Source organism: Pseudophryne corroboree (assembly GCF_028390025.1).
Source record: "Pseudophryne corroboree isolate aPseCor3 chromosome 7 unlocalized genomic scaffold, aPseCor3.hap2 SUPER_7_unloc_3, whole genome shotgun sequence".
Taxonomy (NCBI): domain Eukaryota; kingdom Metazoa; phylum Chordata; class Amphibia; order Anura; family Myobatrachidae; genus Pseudophryne; species Pseudophryne corroboree.
The window spans coordinates 1343072-1369276 of record NW_026967612.1 but is presented as its reverse complement, the minus strand read 5'-3'; the positions used below and the strand labels follow the sequence as shown (position 1 = coordinate 1369276).

Here is a 26205-nt window from a genome sequence, read left to right as displayed (position 1 = left end):
TCTGTGGTTAAGTGGAGCAGGGCAGACTCAGGACTATATGACTGTGACAGCCCACTGGGTAGATGTATTGCCCCCCGCAGCAAGAACAGCAGCGGCGGCACCAGTAGCAGCATCTCGCAATTGCCAACTCGTTCCTAGGCAGGCTACGCTTTGTATCACCGCTTTCCATAAGAGGCACACAGCTGACAACCTCTTACGGAAACTGAGGAACATCATCGCAGAATGGCTTACCCCAATTGGACTCTCCTGGGGATTTGTGACATCGGACAACGCCACCAATATTGTGCGTGCATTACATCTGGGCAAATTCCAGCACGTCCCATGTTTTGCACATACATTTAATTTGGTGGTGCAGAATTATTTAAAAAACGACAGGGGCGTGCAAGAGATGCTGTCGGTGGCCCGAAGAATTGCGGGCCAATTTCTGCCTTCAGCCACCGCATGTCGAAGACTGGAGCACCACCAAACATTCCTGAACCTGTCCTGCCATCATCTGAAGCAAGAGGTGGTAATGAGGTGGAATTCAACCCTCTATATGCTTCAGAGGATGGAGGAGCAGCAAAAGGCCATTCAAGCCTATACATCTGCCCACTAAATAGGCAAAGGAGGGGGAATGCACCTGACTCAAGCGCAGTGGAGAATGATTTCAACGTTGTGCAAGGATCTGCAACCCTTTGAACTTGCCACACGTGAAGTCAGTTCAGACACTGCCAGCCTGAGTCAGGTCATTCCCCTCATCAGGCTTTTGCAGAAGAAGCTGGAGACATTGAAGGAGGAGCTAAAACAGAGCGATTCCACTAGGCATGTGGGACTTGTGGATGGAGCCCTTAATTCACTTAACCAGGATTCAATCTGTTGAAATCAGAGCAATACATTTTGGCCACCGTGCTCGATCCTAGATTTAAAACCTACATTGTATCTCTCTTTCCGGCAGACACAAGTCTGCAGAGGTTCAAAGACCTGCTGGTGAGAAAATTGTCAAGTCAAGCGGAACGTGACCCGTCAACAGCTCCTCCTTCACATTCTCCTGCAAGTGGGGGTGCGAGGAAAAGGCTAAGAATTCCGAGCCCACCCGCTGGCGGTGATGCAGGGCAGTCTGGAGTGAGTGCTGACATCTGGTCCGGACTGAAGGACCTGGCAACGATTACTGACATGTCGTCTACTGTCACTGCATATGATTCTGTCACCTTTGAAAGAATGGTGGAGAATTATATGAGTGACTGCATCCAGGTAGGCACGTCAGTATGTATACTGGCAGGAAAAAGAGGCAATTTGGAGGCCCTTGCACAAACTGGCTTTATTCTACCTAAGTTGCCCTGCCTCCAGTGTGTACTCCAAAAGAGTGTTTAGTGCAGCCGCTCACCTTGTCAGCAATCGGCATACGAGTTTACTTCCAGAAAATGTGGAGAAGATGATGATCATCAAAATGAATTATAATCAATTCCTCCGTGGAGACATTCACCAGCAATTGCCTCCAGAAAGTACACAGGGATCTGAGATGGTGGATTCCAGTGGGGACGAATTAATAATCTGTGAGGAGGGGGATGTACACAGTGAAAGGGGTGAGGAATCGGAGGATGATGTTTGTGCAAGGAGAGATTGATTGATTGATTCTTTTTTGGTGGGGGCACAAACCAACCAGTCATTTCAGTCAGTCGTGTGGCAGACCCTGTCGCTGAAATGATGGGTTCATCAATGTTTTTCTTTTCAATCTAAGCCCCTGCAGTTTTCTGTAAGCATCTGCTTCGCTATGATGATCAACAAGTCACATGGGCAAACACTCAGGGCTGGAGGCGTAGATCTTAGGACCAGCTGCTACAAGCATGGCAGAGGTGTCACTATCACTGGTGACACCCAGAGAGGTGGCGAAGGAGATTGTAATGCAGTGCGCGCAGATAAGCAGCGCAATGGTAAAAAGGAGGCATGGTCTCATAGGTAGGGGCGTGGCCTGAATCACCATTTTGTTGCTCCGGGTATCCCGGGGGTTGGGGGCTGCACCCGGGGACTAGTGTGTGAGTGGTGCTGGCTCCTGCACAGTGACAGAAACTGGGTGTTGCACGTAATGTCACAGTGAAACACCCATATTCTGTCACTGAAGAAGAGCCGGCACTTTGGTGTCACCCCCCTTGGCGGGTGACACTCGGGTGTGTGCCGCAACCCTGTTGTGATGCCACTGACCCATGGGAAGCTTTACGTGGCTTACCCATGTGTTAGTAGCCCCAAGCATCTTTTGTGTTAGTCCCTGAAGAAAAACTTCAAATATTGTTTACAATTTTGTAATCAATGGGCCTAATTCAGTAAGGATTGCAAATTCTGCTAAGTAACAGAATTTGCAATCCTTTGGTTCGCATGCTGGGGCCACCCATCACAGGGCATGGCCACCCAGCATGCCGCCTCCCTTCTTGACCACGCTGAAATTGCAGTCTCCGTGCAGTTCAGCGTGATCATAAAAAATGGGTTAGCCTCCTGTTGGTGCAGACTGTACGTGTGCGCAGGAAGCCGCCACCATTTTTGTTATCGCAGCGGCTGCATGTGATGTCATGCAGCCGCTCTGACCACGCCTCCTGTTTCTCCGTTGCCGACCCCATTTTGTAGCCCTGCCCCTGCACCGCTCCATCTCCGACTTTGAAATGGATTGTTGCTGACCCCCCCCCCCCCCGCACCGATTGACAGTCAGAGGTGATCGCATTATCTGCGGGGTGCCACAGAAAATGCAGGCGCATGCGTATGCTCTTAGCAATTTTTGCAGTTGGATTGCTTATTGCGATTACAATCCAACCTGAATCAGGCTCTATTACCTATCACAATGCACTGCAGGTAGTACAAAATGGGGTTAATATAGGAGAAAAACCCCCAGAGCTGTGCTCCTTAACTGTCCCTGGTGGCTAATGGAGCAGCTGCCCAGTAATCAGTGTCCACGCCAGTGCGCACACGGCCCGCCCCCTACAGCCACGCTGGATCTCGGTATAGTGTGGGCACCGAAGCCCCTTACCTCCCTTTCATCAGCGGCCTCGTGATCCCGGAGGGCGGTGTGTGTGTGACTGACCTTAGGAAGAAACCGGAGCCTCCGCTGCAGTGACCCAGCAACCAGGGCACGGGAGTATACTGCGCCGCTGGGAGTGATGGAGCTGCAGTAAAGATGTCTATTAGACCTAGCCTGCTGCAGCCCTTGTAGATTCTTATAAAAAAAGTTCTTCTTTTCTTGTCAAAATTAATAGCTAAGAATAGGCTGCCTGAGGCAGCCCCCTGTTAAGTGGCCTGCTACTGAAGGCACCAACTACAAACTGAGCTCCCTGTTCATGGAAGCGAGGTTATAGAGCAGGGGGCGCTGAGCATCTTGGGAACAGTCAAAAGCTTTGAGCCTGTTGGTGCCTCAGATCAAGATCCTACTCTACACCCCAATGTGAATCCTTGTGGAGTCCAGTGTACCCCACAGAAGAAATGAATGTGTCACACCCATTGGCAGCAACATTAGAATAGCTGCTGATGGGCACAATTGAGAAAGGAAGGGGGGAAAACATTTGAATCCAGCACATATATGTAATTTGAATATGTAATTTGTACTTTCCTACTTTAAAATGTAATGGATGAACCTCACCCTGTGAGAACTATCTTTATGATCAAGAGATCTCATATGCAAGATAAGTATGTGTTGGCAGAGGCGCTCACTGGGCAGAGATGCTGATCGCATCTCTGGCATGTGCCGGTGCACTGCGGCACCAGCACACACACACACACTTCAGACCTGATCTCCTGTTGTGTGAATATGCACAGCAGAGATCAGGTCTGAATTAGGCCCTATATACTGCTGTCAGTAAGGCAGGGATCTGCTGCTGCCAGTGAGGCAGGGATCTGCTGCTGCCAGTGAGGCAGGGATCTGCTGCTGCCAGTGAGGCAGGGATCTGCTGCTGCCAGTGAGGCAGGGATCTGCTGCTGCCAGTGAAGCAGGGATGTGCTGCTGTCAGCAAGGCAGTGATCTGCTGCCCACTATCTCCCTATCACCCCTGCCTGAGTCACACACTTTCCCTGTCACCCCTGCCCCAGTTACCCACTATCTCCCCGTCACCGCTGCCTCAGTTAACCACTATACCTGCGACCCCTGCCTCAGTCACCCACTATACCAGTCACCCCTGCTTTAGTCACCCACTATACCAGTCACCCCTGCTTTAGTCACCCACTATCTCTGTCACCCCTGCCTCAGTCACCCACTATCCCTGTCACCCCTGCCTCAGTCTCCTACTGTCCCTGTCACCCCTGCCACAGTCATCCACTATATCCCTATCACCCCTGCCTTAGTCACTGACTATCTCCCAGTCACCCCGGCCTCAGTCACCCACTATCTCCCACTCATACATGCTTCAGTCACCCACTATCTCCCAGTCATCCCTGCCTCAGTCACCTACTGACACCAGTGCAGACATTTCTGCTGCGGCCTCTCCACTCTCCAGCGTGAACATCCTGACGACTGAGGAAATCCGCTTCCCAGTTGAGGACTCCGGGAATGAACACTGCCGATATTGCTGGCAGATGACGTTCTACCCAACTGAGGATTTTTGATACTTCCAGCTTTGCTATGCAATTTCGAGTGCCGCCTTGATGATTTGTGTACACTACCGTGGTGGCGTTGTCCGATTGTATTTGAACAGGCCTGTTCTGTACTAGAGGCAGGGCCAGTGTCAATGAATTGAACACTGCCTGCAATTCCAGAATGTTTATCGGGAGGAGAGATTCCTCCCTGGTCCACCGATGGTGAAGGGTCGTCATCACGGCCATGACCTTGGTGAATTTCCGAGGTGCCGTGGCCAAACCAGAAGGCAGGACCTGAAATCCAAAAACTAACCAGGCACAGCACTGCTTAGCTTCCAACATCAGATGAGATTGGACATATCCAGTGTGATGCGGCTGTATTTGATTTTTGCTGTTTCTAACTTCTACTTCTAACTACTGGTACATCAATGAATAAGTTTCAAAATAGAATGCATCAAGAGAACGGTGTTGGTAGTATAAAACTACCTACAGCACCTGGTATTCCCAGGTGGTCTCACATCCAAGAACAAACCAGGCCTAAAATCAGGCGATATTGGGCATATACAGTGTGGTGTGGCTGTAGATGAGCTTAGTGGTTTCTGTTAGAGTTCTTCTACGTCTAACTACTCGTACATAAATGAGTAAGCGGACGATTTATTAAACCTGGTGAAATGATAATTTGCATGGTGATAAAGTACCAGCCAATCAGCTCCTAATTGCCATGTCACAGGCTGGGTTTGAAAAATGACAGTTAGGAGCTGACTGGCTGGTACTTTATCACCTTGCACTTTATCAGTTCACCAGGCTTAATAGATCTGCCCCAATGTTTCAAAATGGAATGCATCAAGAGAACGGTGTTAGTATTGTAAAAATACACACAGCTCCTGGTATTTCCTGGTGGTCTCCCATCCAAGTACTAAAACCAGGACCAACACTGCTCAGCTTCCATGATCAGGAGAGATTGGGCAAATCCAGTGTGCTGTGGCTGTAGATGAGCTGGTGGTTTTTATTACAGCTCTTCTACTTCTAACTTCTGGTACATAAAAGAATACATGTAAAAATTAAATGTACCAAGAAAATGGTGTTGGTAGTTTAAAAACACCTAAAGAATCTGATACTACCAAGCAGTCTCCCATCCATGTATTAACAAAGTCCAATACTGCTTTGCTTCAAAAATCAAATGAGATTGGGCATATCCAGTGTGGTGTGGCTTTAGATAAGCTTTGTGGTTTCTGTTAGAGCTCTTCTACTTCTAACTACTGGTACATTAATGAATATGTATAAGGTTGTAGTTTATCCAATATGCCTTTACTACCTTACCTTTCAACCCCCCCTCCCTCCCCTCTTCTCCTTATAGCTTCCTTAGTTCTCTCCTCCTCATGTGTGCGTTATTTGTTTTCTCATACGTCCTAGATGATGCTGGGGTCACATTAAGAACCATGTGGTATAGACGGGATCTGCAGGAGACATGGGCACTTTAAGACTTTCAAAGGGTGTGAACTGTCTCCTCCCTCTATGCCCCTCCTCCAGACTCCAGTTTTAGTATTGTGCGCAGTGATACTGGATGCACTACAGGGGAGCTCTACTGAGTTTCTCTGAAAAGACTTGTTTGTTTTTTTTATTTTCAGGGAGGCTGCTGGCAACAGTCTCCCTGCTTCGTGGGACTTAGGGGAGAGAAGTATGACCAACTTCTAGTGAGTTCAATGGCTCTGCTTCAGGCTGACAGGACACCATTAGCTCCTGAGGGTGCTGATCGCTGGGTACGCCTAGATGCACACTCCCGCAGCCTGCCGTCACCCCCTTACAGAGTCAGAAGACAGGTGAGTAGCAGAAGAACAGAAGACTTCTTCTCCAGTGATGGCATTCTGAGGTACCGAGCAGCGAGCGGAACGCTGCGCGTCATGCTCCCACACAAACACAGGCACTGCAGGGTGCAGGGCACGGGGGGGGGGCACCCTGGGCAGCATAAATTCCTCACAAAAGGCTGGAAAAAGTGGACATTAGTGCCTGGGCACTGTCCTTACCCCGCTAGCGTAATTAATTATTTCTGAGCGGGACAGATACGCGCCATTACAGTAGCGGGGCTTCTTCCTCACCTCACCAGAACATCTTTAGAGCATTACAAGTCTATCACTATAGAGTTTATTATTTCCCAGACTGTGTACTTTTGGCGCTGGATTGTGAGCTGAAAAATCCTCTGTGTCCCTCTGACAGATTTACTGACGGTCTGTCCCCCATAAGCCGATGTGTCTGTGGGTACTTGGTACATGTGTGTCAACATGTCGGTGGCTGAATGTTTTTCCCAAGAGGAAACTATATTAGGAATGCAGACATATGATGGTGGCCCTGTTGGCACCACCAATAACTGACTGGGTAAAAGTTTCAGTAATATCAGAGTAAGGTTGGATAAATCTGTGTCCCAGACACAGACGTAGAGAATAGATGTGATGTTCATGGCTATGTTTCTTTTCCCTCAGGCCCCGCGGGGTCGCAAAAATGTTATTTTGCCCAGTTACTACACACTGATACTGACACGGATACTGATTCCTATGTCGACCATAATGTTTCCTGATTAGATCCAATATTGGCAAGGAGCATTCAGTACATGATTGTGGATATTAAGGACATATTAAAATCACTGAAGACCCTGCTGTTCCTGACAAAGGGGTCTATATGTATGTATATATAGATATATAATGAAAGCTGATGTAACGTTCCTCCATCTCTGTTTGAGAAAGTCTGGGCCAGCTCGACAAGATGGTTTCAAATCCCCAAAAGAATTCTGGTTGTTTATTTATTTCCCGCCGCGGACAGAATAAAGTGGGAGTCACCCCCTGTTCTGCACAGGGCCCTGTCACAAATCCAGCGGATCGTATGCAGGAAGCTACATTATTTCTAGTTAAGTAACCAAGGGTACATTACTTAGACCTGCCATTACATGTGCATGGGTGAGTAGTAGTATTCAAGAATTGGTCGAATACCTTGTCATCCGATATAGATACCTTGGAGAGATGGGATACTCCTTACGTTGTATCATATCAAGGACACTGCAGCATACTTACGTGAGACTGCAAGGGATATAGGACTCTTGAGTTCACGGGCCAATTTCATGGCAGTCTCGGATAGGAGGGCATTGTGGATTCACCAAGAGAATGCTGATGCTGACTCCAAGAAGAAAGGGAGTCTCTTCCCTATGAAGGTGAAGCGTTGTTTGGTGACTGCCTAGTTAATTTGATCTCGGCAGCTCCCGCAGGTAAGTCAACCTTCTTGCCCTATGTTCCCTCCCAACGGATGAAGACGCATCATTATCTGATGCAGTCATTTCGGCCCAATAGATATGCAAGAAGTTAAGATTCCCCTTTCTTTGCAGGTAGAGGAAGGAGAAGAGGGAAGAGGTCTGCATCCTCTTCAAGATCGCAGGAGCAGAGATCATCCTCTGCTTCTGCCAAATCCACCGCATGACGCTGGGGCTCTCTTGCAGGAGCCCGCACCAGTGGGGGCACGTCTAAAACTCTTCAGTCAGTTCTGGAATCATTCGGACATGGACTTGTGTGTTTTACAAATAGTGTCCCAAGGGTACAAACTGGGGTTTCAAGACGTTCCCCCTCACCGATTGTTCAAATCGGCTTTAGTCAGCAGGGAGAAGGTTTTTATTCAAGCCTCTTCGTGGTCCCTAAGCCGGACAGCTCAGTCAGACCAATCTGAAATCCCTCAATTTCTACCTAAGGAAATTAAATTTCAAGATGGAATCTCTCAGTGCAGTGATCTCCAGTCCGGAGGAAGGAGATTTCATGGTTTTGGTAGACATAAAGGATGCCTACTTACATGTTCCCATTTAGCCTCTGCATCAAGCTACCTGAGGTTTGCAATTCAGTATTGTCATTACCAATTTCAGACATTGCCGTTTGGTCTGTCCATGGCTCCGAGGATTTTTACCAGGGTGATCGCAAGCAAGGAGTAACAATTATCCCGTACTTGGATGATCTTTTGATAAAGGCGAAATCCAGGGACCAGTTAGTGCAAAACATTGCACTCTCCCTGACAGTTCTTCAACAACATTGTTGGCTCCTAAACTTGCCAAAATCGCAGTTGGTCCCAATGACGCGGTTGTTGTTTTTGGGAGTGATACTGGACACAGAAGAGGTTTTCTTCCAGTGGAAAGGCTCTGGAGATCCAGAGTCTGGTCAAACAAATTCTGAAACCAGCAAGAGTGTTAATCCATCAATGCATTTGGTTGCTGGGTAAGATGGTTGCGGCCTACGAGCCCATTCAGTTTGGCTGGTTCCATGCCAGAGTGTTCCAGTTGGACCTGTTGGACAAGTGGTCCGGATCCCACCTACACACGCACCGGAGGATAATCCTGTCTTCCAAGACCAGAATCTCACTCCATTGGTGGCTACACAGTTCTCACCTCCTAGAGGGGCGATGGTTCGGGATCCAGGACTTGATCCTAGGGACCATGGATGCAACCCTCCGAGGCTGGGGAGCAGTCACACAGGGGGAAAACGTCCAAGGAAGATGGTCAAGTCGGGAAAGTTGTCTCCACATAAATGTTCTGGAGTTAAGGGCCATTTAATAACTGCAGACACAGTACGCACTGGGACGTGTGCCCAGCATCCTCTACGGACTAAGAGAAAAGGATTTACCGGTAGGTATTAAAATCCTATTTTCTCTAACGTCCTAGAGGATGCTGGGGACTCCGTAAGGACCATGGGGATAGACGGCTCCGCAGGAGACATGGGCACTTTAAGAAAGACTTTAGTTCTGGGTGTGCACTGGCTCCTCCCTCTGTGCCCCTCCTCCATACCTCAGTTTGATACTGTGCCCAGTGGAGACTGGGTGCTTTTCAGGAGCTCTCCTGAGCTTTCTGACAGAAAGTATTTTGTTAGGTTTTTAATTTTCAGGGAGCACTGCTGGCAACAGACTCCCTGCATCGAGGGACTGAGGGGAGAGAAGCAGCCCTACTCTCCGAGTTGCAAGGTCCTGCTTCTTAAGCTACTGGACACCATTAGCTCCAAAGGGATTAGCTCCAAAGGGATTGGTACGCAGGATCTCACCCTCGCCGTCCGTCCCAGAGCCGCGCCGCCGTCCCCCTCGCAGAGCCGGAAGATAGAAGCCGGGTGAGTATGAGAAGAAAAGAAGACTTCAGAGGCGGCAGAGGACTTCATGATCTTCATTGAGGTAACGCACAGCACTGCAGCTGTGCGCCATTGCTCCCATACACCTCACATACTCCGGTCACTGTAAGGGTGCAGGGCGCAGGGGGGGCGCCCTGGGCTGCAATATAAACCTCCTTTTTGGCAGAAATATAACATATATACAGCTGGGCACTGTATATATGTATGAGCCCCCGCCAATTGTACAGTTTAAGCGGGACAGAAGCCCGCCGCCGAGGGGGCGGGGCTTCTCCCTCAGCACTCACCAGCGCCATTTTTTCTCCACAGCACCGCTGAGAGGAAGCTCCCCAGACTCTCCCCTGCTTATACCACGGTAGACAAGAGGGTTGAAAAGAGAGGGGGGGGGCACATAATTTGGCGCAAATTACATACAGCAGCGCTACTGTGCAAACATTAAGTTACTGTGCTATTCCTGGGTTATATAGCGCTGGGGTATGTGCTGGCATACTCTGTCTCTCCAAAGGGCAGAGCCGGCCATAGGCAAACTAGGCAATTGCCTAGGGCATTTGATATGCCTAGGGGCATCAGCAACTTCTGCTGATTAACATGATATGCGGCATGCCTATATTCTATGTGTAGCATTTCATATGCAGATACAGCCACAGTCTCACACAGTATATAGGCGTGCTGCATATCATTTTAATCAGCAGAAGCTGCGTGTGCATCCTAACAACATAGCAATGCAAATAAGATGCATTTTAATAAAAAAAAGGTGCCCCAACGTTAGCATTGAGGCAAGATTTATGAGGACACATCTGTATCCAAGCAGAGGCAGAGGTCACAGTGTTAGTGGCAGTGTGAGTGCTGTGTGCATGTGAGTGGGTTGATTGTGCAGTAGTGTTCGGAATATGAGTAAGGAGCATTATGTGTGTCATGTAAAAATGCATTAATAATGTGCAACATATGTGTAAGGGGCACTATGTGTGTCATTATGTGTATAAGGGCATTAATAATGTGCGGCATATGTGTAAGGGACATTGGTGGTCATTCCGAGTTGTTCGCTCGGTAATTTTCTTCGCATCGCAGCGATTTTCCGCTAATTGCGCATGCGCAAGGGTGGTCATTCCGAGTTGTTCGCTCTGTAATTTTCTTCGCATCGCAGCGATTTTCCGCTAATTGCGCATGCGCAATGTTCGCTCTGCGACTGCGCAAAGTAAATTTGCTATGCAGTTAGGTATTTTACTCACGGCATTACGAGGTTTTTTCTTTGTTCTGCTGATCGTAGTGTGATTGACAGGAAGTGGGTGTTTCTGGGCGGAAACTGGCCGTTTTATGGGTGTGTGTGAAAAAACGCTGCCGTTTCTGGGTAAAACGCGGGAGTGTCTGAAGAAACGGGGGAGTGTCTGGGCGAACGCTGGGTGTGTTTGTGACGTCAAACCAGGAACGAAACTGACTGAACTGATCGCAGTTGTCGAGTAAGTCTGGAGCTACTCAGAAACTGCTGAGAAGTGTCTATTCGCAATTCTGCTAATCTTTCGTTCGCAATTTTGATAAGCTAAGATTCACTCCCAGTAGGCGGCGGCTTAACGTGTGCAATGCTGCTAAAAGCAGCTTGCGAGCTAACAACTCGGAATGAGGGCCATTATGTGTAAAAGGGCATTAATAAAGGTTGTCATAATGTGTAAGACGCATTATGTTTATAAGGACATTAATGATGTGTCTCATATGTGTAAGGGGCATTACTGTGTGGAATTATGTGTATAAATGCATTACTAATGTGTGGCATTATGTGTATAAGGTGCTCTAATATGTAGCGTTGCGTATAGAAAGGGCATTTACTGTGTCGTCTAATGTGAATAAAGAGCAATAGGGTGTGGTGTAATGTAAATAAGGAGCAATTCAGTGTGATGTAATGTGAATAAGGCGCACTACTGTGAGAAGTAACGTTTATAAGGTAAAGTGATACTACTGTGGGATGTAATGTGAATTATGGACACTATCGCGTGATCAAATGTGAATAAAATTGCAGTACTGTGTGGCGGAATTTTAATTGGGGGTACTATTGTGTGGACATGCCCATTGCCAGCAAAAACACACCCCTTTTTGGACTGTGCGCCAAATGTGCGAACTGTTCCTGTTTAAAATATAGGGGGTACAAACACCAAAATAAGTACTGTTATGGGTGAGGGTTGATGGTGCTGGGAAAGAGGTGCAAGGTCAGAGGCGGAACCAGCGGTGGTGCTAGGGGGCACCAGGCAAAATCTTGCCTAGGACATCATATTGGTTAGGGCCAGCTCTGCCAAAGGGCCTTGTGGGGGAAATGTCTTCAGTAAAAGCATTCCCTGTGTGTGTGGTGTGTCGGTACGCGTGTGTCGACATGTCTGAGGAAGAAGGCTATATTAGAGAGGAGCGGGAGCAAATGAATGTGGTGTCTCCGCCGACACCTGATTGGATGGATATGTGGAATGTTTTAAATGCTAGTGTAAACTCATTGCACAAAAGATTAGACAAGGCTGAAGCTTTGGGACAGTCAGGGTCTCAACCCATGCCTGATCCTATGTCGCAGGGACTGTCAGGGTCTCATAAGTGCCCACTATCCAGATTGTTGACACAGATACCGACACGGATTCTGACTCCAGTGTCGATTACGATGATGCAAAGTTACAGCTAAAATTGGCAAAATACATTTGATATATGATTATGGCAATAAAAGATGTTTTGCACATCACAGAGGAGCCCCCTATCCCTGACAAGAGGGTACATATGTACAAGGGAAAGAAGAATGAGGTAACCTTTTCCCCTCACACGAGCTGAACGAGTTATGTGAAAAAGCTTGGGAATCTCCTGCAGATTTCCAAAAGGATTCTTATGGCGTATCCTTTCCCATCAACGGATAGGTAACGATGGGAATCCTCCCCTTGGGTGGACAAAGCATTAACACGCTTATCCAAGAAGTTAGCCCTCCCATCCCAGGATACGGCTACCCTCAAAGAGTCTGCTGACCGCAAACAGGAGATTACCCTGAAGTCCATTTATACACATTCAGGTACCTTACTCAGACCGGCAATTGCGTCGGCCTGGGTGTGTATGTGTAGTGCTGTAGCGGCATGGACGGATACCCTAGATAAGGATACTATTTTATTGCCCCTGAGGCATATAAGAGATGCTGTCCTATATATGTGTGTATGCAAACTACAGGTGGTGTTGCATGGCTCACACCCTTTTACTTGTCTTGTAGAGCAACTCTGGAGCTGTTACTGGGTCCAGCTGCTGCAAATAATCAGCTTGAATGCTTCAGGGGCTGGGGCATGGCCAACATGAGCCCCACACTGATGGGGGTGTATAAAGCGATCTAGGGGTCATCCAAGCGCAACCCCACAAAGGCCGCCATGCCCTGCGTGACCATTTTCTCTTTTCATATGCAGACGAGGGTTGCAGCCAACTATACCCATTGCTTGGATGACATCACCATATGCGAATCCATCTGCTGCAGGCCTTCCCCCAGGAATGCTTGCACTAGTTGTTGCATTTGGTTTGTTGTTTGGGGGGTGCTTCAGTATTAGGCAGCCTTCTGCCCTCACACATTCGTCTGAAAATGTGTTCTCCCTGCAGTTGTTGTCCCCAGATGAGAGTTCCCTTGTGCTGCCTCAGTTGAATCTCCTTTACTTGACGGAGGTGTGCCTGAGCAGCGGCCCTCCCCAGCCCTATCTCAAATCATACTTATTTTGCTTAGGTGATACCATGGTCATGAAGATTGTTTTCCCAGGGTGAGGTTCATTCATTGCATTCTGGGTATGCTGACCTCTGTGATTTCCCCAAATGTGGGAATCTCGACTGCATAATTTGTGGTAGGGGGGGGGACTGCATTTGTGCTTTCCCCTGGTTGGGTCTGGTATAATTTAGATCTCATTGTCTCAGGTCTCTCTCCAGCCTAGTTTGCTGTCTGTTTCCACTTCTCTTTTCTTGAGCCCCTCCCTTCTATGCCCTTGCGCACTATCCTGACTTCTCCCGTCTGCTTACTTTGTGCCTTCCAACGCACAATGCGAACTACAGGTGGTGTTGCAGGGCCCACACCCTTTTATTTGCCTTACAGAGCAGCTCTGGAGCTGTTACAGTGCCCAGCTGCTGCAAGAAATCAGCTTGAATGCTTCATGGGCTGGGGCATGGCCAACATGAGCCCCACACCAAAGGAGGGTGGGGGGTGTTCAATGCGAACTAGGGGTCATCCAAGCGCCCCTTTTCTCTTTTCATATGCAGATGAGGGTTCCAGCCAACTTTGGCCCACTGCTTGGATGACATCACCGTATGCAAATCCGTCTGCTGCAGACCTTTCCCCAGGAATGCTTGTACTAGTTGTTGCATATGGTTTGATGTTTGAGGGTGCTTCAGTATTAGGCAGCCTTCCGCCCTCTCATTTTCATCTGAAAAGATGTGGTCTCCCTGCAGTTGTTGTCCCCAGATGAGAGTTCCCTTGTTCTTCCTCAGTTGAATCTCCTTAACTTGACGGGGGTGTGCTCGAGCAGCCGCCCTCCACAGCCCTATCCCAACACATGCTTTTCTTGCGTATGAGATCTCTTGATCATGAAGATAGTTCTCACAGGGTGAGGTTCATCCATTACATTTTAAAGTAGGAAGGTACAAATTACATATTCAAATTACATATATGTGCTGGATTCAAATGTTTTCCCCCCTTCCTTTCTCAATTGTGCCCATCAGCAGCTATTCTAATGTTGCTGCCAATGGGTGTGACACATTAATTTCTTCTGTGGGGTACACTGGACTCCACAAGGATTCACATTGGGGTGTAGAGTAGGATCTTGATCTGAGGCACCAACAGGCTCAAAGCTTTTGACTGTTCCCAAGATGCTCAGCGCCCCCTGCTCTATAACCTCGCTTCCATGAACAGGGAGCTCAGTTTGTAGTTGGTGCCTTCAGTAGCAGGCCACTTAACAGGGGGCTGCCTCAGGCAGCCTATTCTTAGCTATTAATTTTGACAAGAAAAGAAGAACTTTTTTTATAAGAATCTACAAGGGCTGCAGCAGGCTAGGTCTAATAGACATCTTTACTGCAGCTCCATCACTCCCAGCGGCGCAGTATACTCCCGTGCCCTGGTTGCTGGGTCACTGCAGCGGAGGCTCCGGTTTCTTCCTAAGGTCAGTCACACACACACCACCCTCCGGGATCACGAGGCCGCTGATGAAAGGGAGGTAAGGGACTTCTGTGCCCACACTATACCATGATCCAGCGTGGCTGTAGGGGGTGGGCCATGTGCGCACTGGCGTGGACACTGATTACTGGGCAGCCGCTCCACTAGCCACCAGGGACAGTTAAGGAGCACAGCTCTGGGGGGGTTTTCTCTTATATTAACCCCATTTTGTACTACCCGCAGTGCATTGTGATAGGTAATAGAGCCTGATTCAGGTTGGATTGCAATCGCAATAAGCAATCCAACTGCAAAAATTGCTAAGAGCATACGCATGCGCCTGCATTTTCTGCGGCACCCCGCAGATAATGCGATCGCTTCTGACTGTCAATCGGTGCTGGGGGGGGGGGTCAGCAACAATCCATTTCCAAGTCGGAGATGGAGCGGTGCATGGGCAGGGCTACAAAATGGGGTCGGCAACGGAGAAACAGGAGGCGTGGTCAGAGCTGCTGCATGACATCACATGCAGCAGCTGCGATCACAAAAATGGTGGCGGCTTCCTGCGCACACATACAGTCTGCACCAACAGGAGGCTAACCCATTTTTTATGATCACGCTGAGCTACACTGAGACTGCAATTTCAGCGTGGTCAAGAAGGGAGGCGGCATGCTGGGTGGCCCCAGCATGCGAACCAAAGGATTGCAAATTCTGTTACTTAGCAGAATTTGCAATCCTTACTGAATTAGGCCCATTGATTACAAAATGTATTTGTAAATATTTGAAGTTTTTTCTTCAGGGACTAACACAAAAGATGCTTGGGGCTACTAACACATGGGTAAGCCACGTAAAGCTTCCCATGGGTCAGTGGCATCACAACGGGGTTGCGGCCCACACCCGAGTGTCACCCGCCAAGGGGGGTGACACCAAAGTGCCGGCTCCTCTTCAGTGACAGAATATGGGTGTTTCACTGTAACATTACGTGCAACACCCAGTTTCTGTCACTGTGCAGGAGCCAGCACCACTCACACACTAGTCCCCGGGTGCAGCACTCAACCCCCGGGATACCCGGAGCAACAAAATGGAGATTCAGGAAAACAGGCCACACCCCTACCTATGAGACCATGCCTCGTTTTTACCATTGCGCTGCTTATCTGCGCGCACTGCATTACAATCTCCCTCGCTGCCTCTCTGGGTGTCACCAATGATAGTGACACCTTTGCCATGCTTGTAGCAGCTGGTCCTAAGATCTACACCTCCAGCCCTGAGTGTTTGCCCTTGTGACTTGTTGATCATCATAGCGAAGCAGATTCTTACAGAAAACTGCAGGGGGTTAGATTGAAAAGAAAAACATTGACGAACCCATCATTTCAGCAACAGGGTCTGCCACACGGCTGACTGAAATGACTGGTTGGTTTGGGCCCCCACCAAAAAAGAAGCAATCAATCTCTCCTTGCACAAACTGGCTCTACAGAGGCAAGATGTCCACCTCATCATCCTCCGATTCCTCACCCCTTTCACTGTGTACATCGCCCCCCTCACATATTATTAATTCGTCCCCACTGGAATCCACCATCTCAGATCCCTGTGTACTTTCTGGAGGCAATTGCTGGTAAATGTCTCCACGGAGGAATTGATTATAATTCATTTTGATGATCATCATCTTCTCCACATTTTCTGGAAGTAACCTCGTACGCCGATTGCTGACAAGATGAGCGGCTGCACTAAACACTCTTTTGGAGTACACACTGGAGGGAGGGCAACTTAGGTAGAATAAAGCCAGTTTGTGCAAGGGCCTCCAAATTGCCTCTTTTTCCTGCCAGTATACATACGGACTGTCTGACGTGCCTACCTGGATGCGGTCACTCATATAATCCTCCACCATTCTTTCAAAGGTGACAGAATCATATGTAGTGACAGTAGACGACATGTCAGTAATCGTTGCCAGGTCCTTCAGTCCGGACCAGATGTCAGCACTCACTCCAAACTGTCCTGCATCACCGCCAGCGGGTGGGCTCGGAATTCTTAGCCTTTTCCTTGCACCCCCAGTTGCGGGAGAATGTGAAGGAGGAGCTGTTGATGGGTCACGTTCCGCTTGACTTGACAATTTTCTCACCAGCAGGTCTTTGAACCTCTGCAGACTTGTGTCTGCCGGAAAGAGAGATACAATGTAGGTTTTAAATCTAGGATCGAGCACGGTGGCCAAAATGTATTGCTCTGATTTCAACAGATTGAATCCTGGTTAAGCGAATTAAGGGCTCCATCCACAAGTCCCACATGCCTAGCGGAATCGCTCTGTTTTAGCTCCTCCTTCAATGTCTCCAGCTTCTTCTGCAAAAGCCTGATGAGGGGAATGACCTGACTCAGGCTGGCAGTGTCTGAACTGACTTCACGTGTGGCAAGTTCAAAGGGTTACAGAACCTTACACAACGTTGAAATCATTCTCCACTGCGCTTGAGTCAGGTGCATTCCCCCTCCTTTGTCTATATCGTGGGTAGATGTATAGGCTTGAATGGCCTTTTGCTGCTCCTCCATCCTCTGAAGCATATAGAGGGTTGAATTCCACCTCGTTACCACCTTTTGCTTCAGAGGATGGCAGGGCAGGTGCATGAATGTTTGGTGGTGCTCCAGTCTTCGGCACGCGGTGGCTGAATGCAGAAAGTAGCCCGCAATTCTTCGGGCCACCGACAGCATCTCTTGCACGCCCCTGTCGTTTTTTTTAAATAATTCTGCACCACCAAATTCAATGTATGTGCAAAACATGGGACGTGCTGGAATTTGCCCAGATGTAATGCACGCACAATATTGGTGGCATTGTCCGATGTCACAAATCCCCAGGAGAGTCCAATTGGGGTAAGCCATTCTGCGATGATGTTCCTCAGTTTCCGTAAGAGGTTGTCAGCTGTGTGCCTCTTATGGAAAGCGGTGATACAAAGCGTAGTCTGCCTAGGAACGAGTTGGCATTTGCGAGATGCTGCTACTGGTGCCGCCGCTGCTGTTCTTGCTGCGGGAGGCAATACATCTACCCAGTGGGCTGTCACAGTCATATAGTCCTGAGTCTGCCCTGCTCCACTTAACCACGGACATGTGGACTAGTGGACCTTGGGTACAACTGCATTTTTTAGGACACTGGTGACTCTTTTTCTGAGGTCTGTGTACATTTTCGGTATCGCCTGCCTAGAGAAATGGAACCTAGATGGCATTTGGTACAGGGGACACAGTACCTCAATCAAGTCTCTAGTTGCCTCTGAATTAACGATTGATACCGGAACCACGTTTCTCACCACCCAGGCTGACAAGACCTGAGTTATCCGCTTTGCAGCAGGATGACTGCTGTGATATTTCATCTTCCTCGCAAAGGACTGTTGGACAGTCAATTGCCTACTGGAAGTAGTACAAGTGGTCTTCCGACTTCCCCTCTGGGATGACGATCGACTCCCAGCAGCAACAACAGCAGCGCCAGCAGCAGTAGGCGTTACACTCAAGGATGCATCGGAGGAATCCCAGGCAGGAGAGGACTCGTCAGACTTGCCAGTGACATGGCCTGCAGGACTATTGGCTTTCCTGTCTAAGGAGGAAATTGACACTGAGGGAGTTGGTGGTGTGGTTTGCAGGAGCTTGGTTACAAGAGGAAGGGATTTAGTGGTCAGTGGACTGCTTCCGCTGTCATCCAAAGTTTTTGAACTTGTCACTGACTTATGATTAATGCGCTGCAGGTGACGTATAAGGGAGGATGTTCTGAGGTGGTTAACGTCCTTACCCCTACTTATTACAGCTTGACAAAGGCAACACACGGCTTGACACCTGTTGTCCGCATTTGTGTACAGGATGCATACCTTCATGTCCCCATTTATCCATCTCATCAGGCGTACCTCAGATTTGCGGTACAGGACTGTCATTGCCAATTTCAGACGTTGCTGTTTGGTCTCTCCACGGCCCAGAGAATTTTCACTAAGGTAATGGCGGAAATGATGGTTCTCCTGCGTAAGCAAGGTGTCACAATTATCCCGTACTTGAGCGATCTCATAAAAGCGAGATCAAGAGAGCAGTTGCTGAACAGCGTATCACTTTCACTGAAAGTGTTACAGCAACACGGCTGGATTTTCAATATCCCAAAGTCGCAGTTGGTTTCTACGACTCGTCTGTCTTTCTTGGGCATGATTCTGGACACAGACCAGAAGAGAGTTTATCTCCCGATAGGAAAGGCCCAGGAACTCATGACTCTGGTCAGGAACCTATTGAAACCAAAACTTGTGTCAGTGCATCACTGCACTCGAGTCCTGGGAAAGATGGTGGCACCATACGAAGCCATTCCATTCGGCAGGTTCCATGCGAGGACTTTCCAATGGGACCTACTGGACAAGTGGTCTGGGTCACATTTGCAGATGCATTGGTTGATCACCCTGTCCCCCAGGGTCAGGGTATCACTCCTGTGGTGGCTGCAGAGTGCTCACCTTCTCGAGTGACGCAGATTCGGCATTCAGGACTGGATCCTGGTGACCACAGAGGCAAGCCTCCAAGGTTGGGGAGCAGTCACACAGGGAAGAAATATCCAAGGTCTTTGGTCAAGTCAAGAGACTTGTCTTCACATCAACATCCTGAAACTAGGGGCCATATACAATGCCCTACGTCAAGCGGAGACCTTACTTCGCGACCAACCGGTTCTGATCCAGTCAGACAACGTCACCGCAGTGGCTCATGTAAACCGCCAAGGCGGCACAAGGAGCAGAGTGGCGATGGCACAAGCCACCAGAATTCTTCGCTGGGTGGAGAATCACGCAAGCGCACTGTCAGCAGTGTTCATTCTGGGAGTGGACAACTGGGAAGCAGACTTCCTCAGCAGACACGACCTACATCCGGGAGAGTGGGGACTTCATCAGGAAGTCTTTGCACAGATTACAAGTCGGTGGGAACTGCCACAGATAGACATGATGGCGTCCCGGCTCAACAAAAAGCTACAGAGGTATTGCGCAAGGTCAAGAGACCCTCAGGCAGTAGCTGTAGACACCCTAGTGACACTGTAAGTGTTTCGGCCGGTCTATGTATTTCCTCCTCTTCCTCTCATACCCAAGGTGTTAAGGATAATAAGACAAAGAGGAGTGAGAACAATCCTCATTGTTCCAGATTGGCCACGGAGGACCTGGTATCCGGATCTGCAGGAAATGCTCACAGAAGATCCGTGGCCTCTTCCTCTAAGACAGGACCTGTTGCATCAGGGGCCCTGTCTGTTCCAAGACTTACCGCGGCTGCGTTTGACGGCATGGCGGTTGAATGCCGGATCCTAGCAGTGAAAGGCATTCCAGTTGAGGTCATCCCTACGCTGATAAAGGCTAGGAAGGATGTAACGTCAAAACATTACACCGTATATGGCGAAAGTATGTTTCTTGGTGTGAGGCCAGGAATGCTCCTACGTAAGAATTCCATCTGGGCCGTTTCCTTCACTTCCTACAAACTGGAGTGAATTTGGGCCTAAAATTAGGCTCTATTAAGGTCCAGATTTCGGCCTTATCCATTTTCTTTCAAAAAGAATTGGTTTCTCTTCCAGAAGTTCAGACTTTTGTAAAAGGAGTGCTGCATATTCAGCCTCCTTTTGTGCCTCCGGTGGCACCTTGGGACCTTAACGTGGTGTTAAGTTTTCTAAAATCACACTGGTTTGAACCACTTAAAACGGTGGAGTTAAAATATCTCACATGGAAGGTGGTCATGTTATTAGCCTTGGCTTCGGCTAGGCGAGTGTCGGAATTAGCGGCTTTGTCACATAAAAGACCATATTTGGTGTACCATGTGGATAGAGCGGAATTGCGGACCCGTCCTCAATTCCTACCAAAAGTGGTCTCATCTTTTCATATGAACCAACCTATTGTGGTGCCTTTGGCTACGCGTGACTTGGAGGATTCCGAGTTACTTGATGTGGTCAGGGCTTTGAAAATTTACGTGGCCAGGACGGCTAGAGTCAGGAAAACTGAAGCGCTGTTTGTCCTGTATGCAACCAACAAGATTGGTGCCCCTGCTTCAAAGCAGGCTATTGCTCGCTGGATTTGTAACACGATTCAGCAAGCGCGTTCTATGGCTGGATTGCAGTTACCGAAATCGGTCTAGGCCCATTCCACGAGGAAAGTGGGCTCTTCTTGGGCGGCTGCCCGAGGGGTCTCGGCACTACAGCTGTGTCGAGCTGCTACTTGGTAAGGTTCAAACACCTTTTCAAAATACTATAAGTTTGATACCCTGGCTGAGGAGGAACTCATGTTTGCTCAATCGGTGCTGCAGAGTCATCCGCACTCTCCCGCCCGTTTTGGAGCTTTGGTATAATCCCCATGGTCCTTACGGAGTCCCCAGCATCCTCTAGGACGTAAGAGAAAATAAGATTTTAAACCTACCGGTAAATCTTTTTCTCGTAGTCCGTAGAGGATGCTGGGCGACCGTCCCAAGTGCGGACTACTTCTGCAATACTTGTATATAGTTATTGCTTCAATAAGGGTTATGTTAGAGTTGCATCGGTCCTGCACTGATGCTACAGTATGTTGTTTTTTCGTACTCATAACTGGGTAGTTTATCACAAGTTATACGGTGTGATTGGTGTGGCTGGTATGAATCTTGCCCTGGATTAACAAAATCCTTTCCTCATACTGTCAGTCTCCTCTGGGCACAGTTTCTCTAACTGTGGCATAGAGGGGCATAGAGGGAGGAGCCAGTGCACACCCAGAACTAAAGTCTTTCTTAAAGTGCCCATGTCTCCTGCGGAGCCCGTCTATCCCCATGGTCCTTACGGAGTCCCCAGCATCCTCTACGGACTACGAGAAAAAGATTTACCGGTAGGTTTAAAATCTTATTTTCTACTTTATTCTTTTCTATCCTAGTTTATTACGACCAACTTTCATCCAAGGAGTTTGATATTCTACTACCTGCATGCAATTTAAATTGCTTAAATTGTTTATATGGTTGATTTGTCCTTCACAATCCATAATCTGCAACTTGGATGTACTTGTGTCATTGAAAATCTTATAATAAAAATGTTTACATATTGAAAAAAAAAGTTATAAGACATATGCCTACCTACTAAATGGGGTAAAATTAGGGGATTCTGTACTGGAAAAGGACTTAGGTGTCCTCATAGATAGCAAGCTAAGCAGTAGTACCCAAAGTAGGACTGCAGCAAAGAAGGCTAATAAGATATTAGCATGCATAAAACGGGGTATTGATGCTAGGGACGAGAGTATTATACTCCCGTTATATAAATCACTAGTGAGGCCACACCTTGAATACTGTGTACAGTTCTGGGCACCGTACTACAAAAAGGATATCCTGGAGCTTGAAAAGGTACAGAGGAGGGCGACCAAACTAATTAAGGGCATGGAGATGATGGAATACAAGGAAAGGCTTGAAAGACTAGGCATGTTTACATTGGAAAAGCGGAGACTAAGAGGGGATATGATCAACATCTACAAATATATAAGGGGACAATACACAGAGCTTGCGCGGGACCTTTTTCTGGTTAGATCAACACAGAGGACTCGTGGACACTCGCTCAGGTTAGAGGAGAGGAGATTCCGCACAATACAGCGTAAAGGCTTTTTCACGGTAAGGACAATACGTGTTTGGAATTCCCTGCCCGAGGGAGTTGTAATGGCGGAATCTGTCAACACCTTTAAGAATGGGTTAGATAAATTCCTATTGGATAAGGATATCCAGGGGTATGGTGCATAGTCATGCATTATAGTTACTATAAATAGGGATAAAATGCAATGGCTGACAGCAGCATCAGTCAGAAATTTTAGTAAAATCATCATGCATAGGACACCACAAATAGGTTGAACTCGATGGACAATTGTCTTTTTTCAACCTCAGATACTATGTTACTATGTTACTATGTAATATTTGAAGAAACAAAATAAAATAAAGCTATCTATTGGGTTTCACTAACAAGCACATTGGAAGACTTGACTACTGTTAAAAGACATGCATTACATGGTATAGAGCCACAAACCACAATGTAGTAAAATAAAAACAAACTTACATGTGTATCAAACCTATGTGAGGCTTACATTGATAGTGCAAGATCAACACTCTATCAACTGTGCAAACTAGACTGCACATAAATGCCATAAAATTTATCTGAGATTTTAGTAAATAAGGCCCGTTGCTGTCCGGGTCACACAGCCGTCACGGCCCCGCCCCCATACGGTCCGGTCATGTCTGCGTTGTCCTGACTGTGCCCCCAAAATGGCGGCACAACGCCGCTGGCCCGACTCCTCCTGCCCAGTGACCGCCTCTACCTGTCAATCAGGCAGAGGCGCTCACTGGGCAGAGATGCTGATCGCATCTCTGGCATGTGCCAGTGCACTGTGGCACCAGCACACGCACTTCAGACCTGCTCTCCTGTTGTGTGAATATGCACAGCAGGGATCAGGTCTTAATTAGGCCCTATATACAGCTGTCAGTAAAGCAGGGATGTGCTGCTGCCAGTGAGGCAGGGATGTTCTGCTGTCAGTGAAGCAGTGATGTGCTGCTGTCAGTGAAGCAGTGATGTGCTGCTGTCAGCGAGGCAGTGATGTGCTGCTGTCAGCGAGGCAGGGATGTGCTGCTATAAGTGAGGCAGGGATGTGCTGCCGTCAATGAGGCAGGGATGTGTTGCTGTCAACGTTGCAGGGATGTGCTGCTGTCAGTGAAGCAGGAATGTGCTGCTGCAGTGAGGCAGAGATATGCTGCCCACTATCTCCCTATCACCCCTGCCTGAGTCGCACACTTTCCCTGTCACCCCTGCCTCAGTTACCCACTATCTCCCAGTCACCGCTGCCTCAGTCAACCACTATACCTGCGACCCCTGCCTCAGTCACCCACTATCCCTGTCACCCCTGCCTCAGTCACCCACTGTCACTCTATCACCCCTGCTTCAGTCACCCACTATCCCTGTCAACCCTGCCTCAGTCTCTTACTGTCCCTGTCACCCCTGCCACAGTCATCCACTATCTCCCTATCATCCCTGCCTTATTCATTTATTATCCCTGTCACCCACTTTCTTCCCATACTTACCCAACCCCTTCCTATCACCCCTCCCTCAGTAACCCACTATCTCCCTGTCACCCCTGCCTAAGTCACCCACTATCACTGTCACCCCTGCATCAGTCACCCACTATCTCCCAGTCACCCCGGCTTCAGTCACCCACTATATCCCACTCATACATGCTTCAGTCACCCACTATCTCCCAGTCATCCCTGCCTCAGTCACCTACTGACACCAGTGCAGATATTTCTGCTGCAGCCTCTCCACTCTCCAGCGTGAACGTCCTGACGACTGAGGAAATCCGCTTCCCAGTTGAGGACTCCGGGAATGAACACTGCCGATATTGCTGGCAGATGACGTTCTACCCAACTGAGGATTTTTTGTATACTTCCAGCTTTGCCATGCAGTTTCGAGTGCCGACTTGATGATTTGTGTACACTACCGTGGTGGCGTTGTCCGATTGTACTTGAACAGGCCTGTTCTGTACTAGAGGCAGGGCCAGTATCAATGAATTGAACACTGCCCGCAATTCCAGAATGTTTATCGGGAGGAGAGATTCCTCCCTGGTCCACCGATGGTGAAGGGTCGTCATCACGGCCATGACCTTGGTGAATTTCCGAGGTGCCGTGGCCAAACCAGAAGGCAGGACCTGAAATCCAAAAACTAACCAGGCACAACACTGCTTAGCTTCCAACATCAGATGAGATTGGACATATCCAGTGTGATGCGGCTGTAGATGATTTTTGCTGTTTCTAACTTCTACATCAATGAATAAGTTTCAAAATAGAATGCATCAAGAGAACGGTGTTGGTAGTATAAAACTACCTACAGCACCTGGTATTCCCAGGTGGTCTCACATCCAAGAACAAACCAGGCCTAAGATCAGGTGATATTGGGCATATACAGTGTGGTGTGGCTGTAGATGAGCTTAGTGGTTTCTGTTAGAGTTCTTCTACTTCTAACTACTAGTACATAAATGAATAAGCGGCCGATTTATTAAACCTGGTGGAATGATAATTTGCATGGTGATAAAGTACCAGCCAATCAGCTCCTAATTGCCATGTCACAGGCTGGGTTTGAAAAATGACAGTTAGGAGCTGACTGGCTGGTACTTTATCACCTTGCACTTTATCAGTTCACCAGGCTTAATAGATCTGCCCCAATGTTTCAAAATGGAATGCATCAAGAGAACGGTGTTGGTATTGTAAAAATACACACAGCTCCTGGTATTTCCTGGTGGTCTCCCATCCAAGTACTAAAACCAGGACCAACACTGCTCAGCTTCCATGATCAGGAGAGATTGGGCAAATCCAGTGTGCTGTGGCTGTAGATGAGCTGGTGGTTTCTGTTAGAGCTTTTCTACTTCTAACTTCTGGTACATAAAAGAATACGTGTAAAAATTAAATGTACCAAGAAAAGGGTGTTGGTAGTTTAAAAACACCTAAAGAATCTGATAATACATAGATGGGAGACTGCTTGGTAGTAACAAAGTCCAATACTGCTTTGCTTCAAAGATCAAATGAGATTGGGCATATCCAGTGTGGTGTGGCTTTAGATAAGCTTTGTGGTTTCTGTTAGAGCTCTTCTACTTCTAACTACTGGTACATTAATGAATATGTATAAGGTTGTAGTTTATCCAATATGCCTTTACTACCTTACCTTACCCCCCCCCCCCCCTCCCCTCCTTATAGCTTCCTTTGTTCTCTCCTCGTGTGTGCGTTATTTGTTTTCTCATACGTCCTAGAGGATGCTGGGATCACATTAAGAACCATGGGGTATAGATGGGATCCGCAGGAGACATGGGCACTTTAAGACTTTCAAAGGGTGTGAACTGTCTCCTCCCTCTATGCCCCTCCTCCAGACTCCAGTTTTAGAATTGTGCCCAGTGAGACTGGATGCACTACAGGGGAGCTCTACTGAGTTTCTCTGAAAAGACTTATGTTAGTTTTTCTTATTTTCAGGGAGGCTGCTGGCAACAGTCTCCCTGCTTCGTGGGACTTAGGGGAGAGAAGTATGACCAACTTCTAGTGAGTTCAATGGCTCTACTTCTGGCAGACAGGACACCATTAGCTCCGGAGGGTGCTGATCGCTGGGTACGCCTAGATGCCCACTCCCGTAGCCTGCCATCACCCCCTTACAGAGCCAGAAGTCAGCAGACAGGCGAGTAGCAGAAGAACAGATGGCATTCTGAGGTACCACGCAGCGAGCGGAATGCTGTGCGCCATGCTCCCACACAAACACAGGCACTGCAGGGTGCAGGGCACGTGGGGGGGCACCCTGGGCAGCATAAATTCCTCACAAAAGGCTGGCAAAAGTGGACATTAGTGCCTGGGCACTGTCCTTACCCCACCAGCGTAATTAATTATTTGTTTCTGAGCGGGACAGAAGCGTGCCATTACAGCGGCGGGGCTTCTTCCTCA

At 48.3% G+C, this 26205-nt stretch overlaps 1 non-coding gene across 1 annotated transcript; it reads left to right on the top strand.

The window, feature by feature from the left end:
- The first annotated feature begins 13360 nt into the window (after positions 1 to 13360).
- LOC134986356 (U1 spliceosomal RNA) lies at positions 13361 to 13526 on the top strand. The gene has a single exon (XR_010192250.1). It is a non-coding gene; the product is annotated as a U1 spliceosomal RNA (small nuclear RNA).
- The last annotated feature ends 12679 nt before the right edge of the window (positions 13527 to 26205 follow it).